The sequence below is a fragment of the Castor canadensis genome, chromosome 6 (genome assembly GCF_047511655.1).
Source record: "Castor canadensis chromosome 6, mCasCan1.hap1v2, whole genome shotgun sequence".
Lineage (NCBI taxonomy): Eukaryota > Metazoa > Chordata > Mammalia > Rodentia > Castoridae > Castor > Castor canadensis.
The window spans coordinates 3,186,506-3,195,661 of NC_133391.1; the positions used below are offsets into that span (position 1 = coordinate 3,186,506).

General features: G+C 45.1%; 1 long non-coding RNA gene across 1 annotated transcript; it reads left to right on the forward strand.

Moving 5' to 3' along the window:
- The first annotated feature begins 767 nt into the window (after positions 1–767).
- LOC141423974 (uncharacterized) lies at positions 768–8,929 on the forward strand. Its single transcript, XR_012448740.1, has 3 exons — positions 768–1,015; positions 7,709–7,837; positions 8,726–8,929. It is a non-coding gene; the product is annotated as an uncharacterized lncRNA (long non-coding RNA).
- Positions 8,930–9,156: the final 227 nt, after the last annotated feature.

Here is a 9,156-nt window from a genome sequence, read left to right on the forward strand (position 1 = left end):
ATAGAATGCTGTAGGCAGTGGTGATCAGAATTTTGGTTTTGTATTTATTCATTTATCTTTTTATCTATCCATTCATCCATCCATTTATTTACTCCGTTTGGGATATCTATTTTATCTATTTATTGGGTTTGAGATATCTATTTCTCTAGCTGGGTTTGAGATATCTATTTCTCTAGCTGGGTTCGAGATGAGGGTCTCACTATCTAGCCAGGCTGGCCTTGTACTCGCGATCTTCCTGCCTCACTTTCCCCAGCGGTAGATCACAGGTGTGCCCCTCCCCCCTCCATTTTTATCCACGTCCTAGCTGTTGTCCGTGTGTCCATTCAGCGTCTCGTGGACAACTCCATGATCACTTTATGCTGCCATGAGTTAGATACAATTTTTATGTAAGGGGTCCTCCGGGGTCAAGCGGAGGTAATGAGAGCTATTTTTTTAAATAAAAACATCTGTTTTAAATGCTATCTAACGAGCCCTCGGGTGACTACCAGGCCCAGGTTGGACTTTCGAGTTCGCGGCAATCATAATGTACTCCACAAGATGGCGCAAGGCTGAGATTAGATCCATCCAGCGTCGGGGGAAGGACGCGGAAGATGGCGCATTCACTGACGGCCCGCCCATGGATCCGGGAGTGCCACGACGGCATCTTCCGGTGAAGCCAACGTGCCATATCCGCCGGATCCGGCCTGCACCGTGGCCGGAAGTACGTCACGAATGACCGGACACTCCTTACCGTGGAGGCTACCGGGAGTTGTAGTTCTGCCCCTCCCCTAGGGGGTGCTCTTACAGGGTGTTTGCAGGGGTCAGACTCTGACGTGCGCACTTCCGGACCCCAAACTGTACCCCCAGCCCCTGGTGCCCTACACTGGCTGATCGACACCACGGCAGAGGCGAGGGTGCCTGGCACCCACTCGCTGCAGAGCTGGGTCCGCGCCATTGTGGGGGTCTGGTGGTCACTGTCCGGACGTCCAGCACGGAGTGTCGGGTGCTGTCCGGTTGGTCTGGGGGGACTCTACAGGTAGTGGGGTCCGGGTGGTAGCTGGCCTGGTGTCTAACTGACCCTCACTCCTGCAGCTCTGTCTTGTCCGAGCTCATCGTGTCCCCGAGGATCGTGTAGGGACAACCGTGGTGACAGTGCGGACGCCAAGGTCACCTTTTCTTCCCGAGGGTGGATTTGCTTCTATCCTGTCCATCCAGGTCTCCAAACTCCACTTCTGCCTACTGTCGGGTAGCTGGATCTTTAGGGGGAGGAGGCAAGACCACCAAGCACAGCCCCCCAATTCTTTTAGGGGGACCCCCCTTCTGTACGACCCCACGTGGTAGCCAGCGTGCTAAGCGGTGAGGGAGATGGAGGAAGGCTTTTGCGAAGTGCCTATTTCAGGGATCTGGGCTCCATCAAGAGACATATGGATGCTGGGGTCAGATGCATCATTAGCTGGGAGTCCTGTGGAGTTGCTGGTCACATTAACAAGTAGGGGTGACCAAGGGATAGTAGTTATCCCGATCACTATGCACATTGGATAAAGGGACACTCAAGGGAGGGAGAATCAGTTCCCACTCTTGACGGGTGACTACAGGTCAGATTTCAAAATAGGTTCTGTGCAGGTGGCAGGGGGGCAAAAAGGGGTCTTCCAGGCCAAGGTTTGGAAGGGTCAGGGGTGCAAAAGGGGATTGTGCTGGAGTTAGTGGGACAGAGCCTGGAGCAGGTAGGGCTGAGACTGTGGCAGCGACTGAGTTGATGGGCATGGTTTTCCTGGTTCAGGACTGCAGCCCAGCGCTGCAGGGGAGGGGCATTCTTGTGTTTGGTGATGCAGGGAAGGCTGATGGGGGCTGGACTATAAGGTAGTGAAAGATGGAGTCCAGAGATGGTGTCTGATCTTTGAGGTGGTGGAGGTGGGACAATTGTGTGTAGACCATTCTTTTAAGGTACTTGGTGGAGAGAGGTGAGCACAGGTCACATGTAGGAGTGTGATGCAGAGTGGAGGTAGATATTTCTGTCTGATGCTTTTTTGTTTGTTTATTTAGGGAGGTATGTGTGTGGGGGGAGATGAAATGGGCACTATGGTTTTAAATCTTGAAAAGGTCAAATGTATCCTTTTTTTAACTTTTTTTGGTGATACCGGGTTTGAACTCAGGGTCCCACACTTGCTAGGCAGATGCTCTATTATTTGAGCCACTCCATCAGCCCTGTTTTGTATTTTTTTTTTTTTTTGAGGTAGGGTTTTGCAAACTATTTACCTTGGGCTGGCTTTGAACCACCATCTTCCTGATCTTTGTCCCCTGAGTAGCTAGGATTATAGGCATGAGCCACCAGTGTCTGGATCCACTCTGGATTTGTCCTGGGTAACCTTGACTTTGATAGCAGAATAAAAATTCTGGACATTCAGTCACAATGGTAAGAAAAGTTGGCAGAGCTTTATTGGGCAAGCAAGCAGAGAAAGGTAAGAAATGGTAAGAAAGTTATAGGTTATGGGTTTTGGGTCTCATTTACCTTATGACAAGTGCTCCCCTCTGTTCTGACACCTGATACAATTAACTGTTTTTGCTGTTACACTGTTTCATCAATTAGGCCTAAAAATTTCAAGGTTGGCCTGCTCATTAAATTTGGGTCACAATGACACAGATGCTTGAACATTCCTTTAATTGAAAGGAAGGGTCCTGCCAGATACTCTCTTGAGGACAGGTATCCATCCTTTCGATAAGTGTTTTTCTTTGTGGACATTTTTGTGCCCAGAGGAGTCATCTTCCCAAAAGAGTTCTCTCCCAGGATAAGTGTCTTTTTAAAAGATGTCCTTGCTCAGTTCTCAGAGCATAGGAATTATTTTTGGGCAAGCAGGCAAGGTCAGGAGAGAGATAACCTCCCACCCCCCCAGCCTTTAGAGGGAATGAAAGGCTTAAAGCAAAGAATTATCTGTATGTTTTTAATTGAGCTATTCATTAGTACAAGGCTTATTTCTAAATTCCTGGCTGCTATTTCCTGTGCCTCAATTTCCCTGATCTGTCCTGCTTTACTTTTTGGCTTACCTACATGGTAAAAATCTTGAATAGAGCCAGGCACCAGTGGCTCACAGCTGTAATCCCACCTACAGGAGGCAGAGATCAGGAGGATTGCAGTTTGAAGCCAGCCTGGGTAAATATTTCTCAAGACCCTATCTCAAAAAAACCCATCATAAAAGGGCTGGCAGAGTTGCTCAAGGTGAAGGCCCTGAGTTCAAGCCCCAGTACCACCAAAAAAAAAAAAACCCAAAAAACAAAAAAAACTTGAATTTGATAAAGCTTCTAGTGTTTTGGGGGAAGGTGTATTTTTAAGGATGGGTTCATTTCATTTAATATCTAGTAGTTTACTCTGGTTTTCTGGGTTTTTTTGTGTGTGTTAGTTTCAATAATTTGTAAATTTTCTGGTGTATTGTCCCATTTAACTTATGGCATTAAATTATGTATAGTAATTTCTTTTTTTTTTTTTTTTGGTGGGGTTAGGGTTCAACTCACGACTTTGAGCTTGCAAAGCAGACACCCTCCGTCTTGAGCCACACCTCCAGCCCTGTGGTAATTTCTTATAATTAAAAAATTCTGAAACTCTCTCCTATTTTAAGTGGAAAACTGTTTTTTTTGCCATCTTTTCATCAATTGCATCTGAATTATGTCTTTTTCATGAGAGAAAGAATTTTAAATTCAAACCAAATAACCAAGTTATTTTATTTAGTTCTCCTTTTCTTGTTTTCTAGTATTGGGGGTTGGAATCCAGGGTCTCACGAATGTCCCACCCCATCTCTTTTGTTTGTATTTTGTTTTTGAGATAGGATCTCACTAACTTTGCCTGGTCTGGCCTCAAACTTGTGATCCTTCTGCCTCTGCCTCCTGAGTAACTGGGATTACAGTTTTGCTTCACCATTCCCAGCTCAAATTTTCATAAAAACTTCCCAAGAATTAATTTTAGATTTTTATGTTTAACTTCTTCTTTTAACCTTAAGATAGGCATTAAAGAAACAGACTGAGGAGCAGGGGGAAAGTGGCTTAATGGTACAGTACTTCCTTAGCTTGTGCAAGGTCCTGGATTTGATCCCTAGCACTACAAAAAATAAAATAATAAAAACACTGAAAATTAATGATATTTAGTTTAGTAGGCTAACATGAAGAAAAAAAAAAGGCAAACCCCAAAAGAGTAAAAAAAAAACCAGAAAGAATGGAACAGGTTAAAAAAATCCCAGTTGCCATTGTTTTGCCTGAATCTTATCATGATGACACATTAAACAAATGTAAATTGAAGAGCAACAAAACTATCATACAGTTGGTCTGGAACTCTTCCAAAAATGTCAATGTTTGAAAGACAGAGATGGAGCAAAGACACGTGAAAAGGACTGTAGGATCTGACAGTGACCATAGCCAGGCAGGATGTTATTGGGAAAGCTAGGAAATGAGGTCTGTGCCTGTGCCCAGGGTCAATGCTGACTTCCTGATTTTGATCACAGTATCGTGGTTGTGTAACGGAATGTCCTTGCTTTTGGGAAAATGCACAGTGAAGTATTTATACACACACGCACACACGCACGCACACAGAGAGAGAGAGAGAGAGAGAGAGAGTATGTGGAGAAGAGGAAGAGAAGGATGAAGTAAATTATTATGCAGACCAGTCAAAGATGGCCTCTTGATGGTGACTCAGTGTTACTGATTTCTTACTGAGGCTGAGGTCCATCAACTCAAAAGCCCACCAGCACTAAATGCAAACGCTGAAGGATCCAGGGAGTTTGATAGCTCGAATCAGGCAGATGTTGGTCACTTAGAGCCCTCCTGCTGGGCATGCCCCGAGACACGGCCCCAACATTAGCCTATGGTTCAAAGACCCCAGGGACTCTAACTCAGAGATACCCCTCCCCTGTGACCCCCATGCCAGAGACCCCGATGGCTACTTGTGTGTGTGTGTGTGTGTGTGTGTGTGTGTGGAGTGGGGGGTGAGGCAAAGCCTCAGCCAGGCGACTCTGTTTTCTCTGCCACCCCATAGTGGCAGCTTCTTCCTCCTTCAGCCCCCAAATCCCCAAATGATTTAAAATGTTCATATTTGGTACGTCTACCTGAAGGGTTTTTAGGACTTTTTGTATTATTCTTAAAGTCTAAAGTGTGTCCAAATAAAAAGTTCAAAAGAAAACATTTAAAACTGCTAGGTGCAATGGCTCACACCTATAATCCTAGCTACTCAGGAGGCAGAGATCAGGAGGATCAAAGTTCAAAGCCAGCTCGGGCAACTAGTTTGAGAGACCCATTCTTGCAAAAACTCAACACAAGAAAAAAAACAGGGCTGGTGGAGTGGCTCAAGTGGTAGAGCACCTGCCTAGCAAGTGTGAGACCCCCTGAGTTCAAGCACCAGTACCACCACCACCAAAAATAGAAAACATTAAAACTAATTATTGGAAAGGAATTGTTAAAACTCATAAAATAATTGCTTTGTATTTAAAACTAATAAAACATAAACTTTAGGCACAATATTGATCAAGAGGAAGGAAAAATAAACTTTTTCTGAGTAGAAAAAAGGACAATTTCAGACAGTTTTATTTTTTAATTTTAAGAGATTACTATAAATAATTTTATATCATTTAATATAAATCATTTAACATATCATTTAATATAAATCATTTAAATTCAAAGATAAATGGGACAATATTTTAGAAAAATGAGAATTACTAAAATCGGCTATTGGAATAAACCACACATACATGTTGCAAAAAAAATCTTAAATAGAATTTGAGAAAGTTCTTTAAAAATTGGGAGCCTGGTGTTTCTTTGATGGGTATGGTCTTGAGAATGTATCCATTTTCTTTAATATTTGGTGATTTAAGTATCTTTGTGTCTTTTTTTTTTTTTTTGGTTCGGTACTGGGGTTTGAACTCATGGACTACACCTTGAGCCACTCCACTAGCCCTATTTTTGTGAAGGGCTTTTTCGAGATAGGGTTTCATGGTTTCATGGAACTATTTGCCCGGGCTGGTTTCTGACCATGATCCTCCTGATCTCTGCCTCCTGCATACCTGGGATTATAGGCGTGAGCTATTGGTGCCTGGCAAATTTTATAGAGTTCTGTGTCAAGACAATGAGGTCTGTGCACTACTGATTTTTTTTCTTTTGGTATTTGTTAAAGTTTGGTTTTTTTCAGCTTGTCAGTTTTTATAAATATCTCAGAATTCTGTAATAATTGATTGCATTCATCTATCTCTACTGGGTAGATTGCACTTTTAAATGGTTATTCATATCTCACAAATCTTTAGTATTCATTTTTCCTCACTATTTTTGCATTCTAGATCTTACTTTCTAAAAATGCATATTCCAACGTCTCACTGAGGAGGAAGATTTGTTTCTCATCCTGGTCTTTTGTCCTCCTGTGCACCTGTGGTGTGTGTCCATTACTACATCTGCTGGTGCACATGGCCCTAAGATGGAGTTACCATCTGCTGACTGCTTTGTCTCTCTCTAGTGGGCTCTTGTTTCTCACTCTTTGCCCATCTCTCTCTCTTTTTTTTCTCCAAGGCTTAGACGTCATGTGTAGGACAGCAGAGACTAGGATGCGGCTGGGTTCGTTAGACTGTCTCTGCGCGAGGGGCCAGAGGCAGTGGGTGGTTGAGCCCTATCCAGCGGGCAGTCGAGTGGGCGGTGGGTTTGTTGCTATGGTTACCTGCAGTGGCCCACTAGTCTCCTGACTCTGTAGCATCACTCTGTGCTTTGAGTGGTCCCTCTCCTGTTGACCTGCTCGTGTGGATGGCCGTCACTTAGGGAGGAGCAGAATCGCGGTTGGCTCAGATGTGTGTGGGTGTTGTCCTTGAATCTCTGTGACCCTTCCCCTTCACTAGTGGCAGAAGACTCCTAAGTTCGAGCCTAAGACATGTTCTTGCCTCTCTGCTGGGTCACGATACAGTAACTACTGTATCTCTGGGGCATCAGGGTTGGGGACCCTTCTCCTGGCACCTTTGGACTTTTGAAGAAAAGAACATTCTAGAAGACTTCATGTAGTTCCCTCCTGAGCAGCCATACCCTATTCCAGGCCCTCACTCCCAAGGGGTCTCTCTGGTTCCCTTCCCTTCCCTTCCCTTCCCTCCCCTCCCCCTCCCCCTCCATTTTTTGAGACAGAGTTTCACTGTGTAGCCCAGGCTGGCCTCAAACTCTCAATTCTCCTGCCTCCACTCCCAAGTGCTGCCATTACAGGCATGGTGGCCACCATGCCCGGTGCTGGGGTTTCTTATGAGCATGCAGTAGAGGAAGGTGTTAATTCTGTGTTCATTGCATGATGGAAAACACCACCCATTTACCAGTTCTGCAGGTCAGAAGTGCAAGAGGCCTCACCTAGGTCTGTGCCCAGAGTGTCACAAGGCCAATGTCAAGGCCTTGGTGGCTGGGCTCTTATCTGGAAGCCCTGGGGAACAATTTGCCTCCTGTGCGTTCAGGTGTTTGGCAGATCTGGGTTTGAGGACTGAGGTCCTGATTCCTTGCTGGCTGTCAGCGGGGACTGACAGGTGGCTCCTTAGGACCATGTTTTGCTTCTCACATGGCTGCTCCGTTTTCAAAGCTAGAAACGAAGCATGGACCATGTGTCCATGTCTGTGTGTCATGGACACAGTCTGTGTGTCATGTCTCTGACTTCCCTTTCAGCTATTAGTTGGTTTCCAACTTACCTGGATTCTGCCTTGCTAACGTTTTCAAATAGGCCTCACTGTCATTTTATTTTTAGGGTTTCCTCATGTCTCGGCTGAGGTTTGGGATCTGACTTTGTAATTGAGGTGGCTCCATCCTTCTTGCCTCATCAGCTTGCTTCTACCCTAGAAGGTCTTAGAGGCTGAAGCCGAGACTCTGACCAAAGGTAAGTGCTTGGCCAAGTTCAGAGCTATTGCAACCAAGTGGATTCACTCAGGTCCTCATAGCTCAGACATCCCAGGAATGAAATAATTCTTATAAAGAAGGGGACTGGGCCAAGTGTGCTGGTACACACCTATAATCCCAGCTAATCAGAAGCAGAAAGATCGTGGTCTGAGGGTAGCTCAGACAAAGGGACCCAGTCTAGGGAAATAACAGGAAAGCAAAAAGGGCTGTGGTATGGTTCAAGTGGTAGAGCACCTGCCTAGCAAGGGGAGGCCCTGAGTTCAAACCCCAGTACTGCTAGAAAAAAAAAAAAAAAAGAAAGAAAGAAAAAAAAAAAAAAAAAGATGACCTGGGAGCAGGAATATTTTCAAAAGTGAGGCTTCTTTATGTAGCTTAGGGTGGCACTGGGAGGGTCAGAGTGGAGGGTGGCACCTACCAGAGTGTGGGGGACTAAAACAGTCTTGCTGTGATAGAGCAGGGGTGACACCATCACATCAAAGCATCATTGAGCATTCAGTGAAGTGGATGGTTTGCTGGGAGAGGAGAGAGAATGGGCTCAGAGTGAGGGACCTTTCTGCCACTCGGAGGAAGACCCCAGCTGTGCCATCTCTAAATTCCAGAGCTCCGTTTATCCCCTCCTGCCTGCGTAGTAAGCCCTGTCCATGCCACTGTCGCCTCCATTGTAACGCCCTTATACTGTGGTCATGGCATACAGGTTGCTTCTTAACCTGAGAGCATTTTGTTTTTCCTTCTCACGTTGAAGACTAGAGGAAATGAGTGTGGAGCTATTGAGTGCCCGGCTCTCTAGAGGCCAGGGCTCCTGTGCCAGGCAGGGCACTTCCACTGTTCCCCTTTCATCGGTAAAAATCCCCCTCTTCTGCCCTTTCAGATCCCAGGGGACCCGGGGAGGGCTCTCCTCATAGACTCCTTTTCTCCAGGGAACAGCTTTGACCTCTGCGTGTGGAAAAAACCCAGTAAGATGATGTTTGTATGTTTTATGAACTATTTAAATATTAAACAATGAGCAAAATAAAAACAAAACAAGACAATGAGCACATAGTTTTTTCTTGAAAAATTAGAAAATGCTTTTGCATTAAGGGAGAAAACCTTGCTGTACAAAGATAACCACTGTTAATGTTTTCTTTAGAATTTTTTAAAGGATTTTTCTTTATAAATTTTTAAAAGACCCATTAAGCATGCTGCAGTTAATGCATACAGACAGCATGGACGCAGTGTCTCCAGCTACTGGGGCTTTCCCCTTTCTTTCATTCCTCCCCTCTCCCCTTTCCTCCCCTTCTTTTCCTCTTTCCTTCCCCTCCC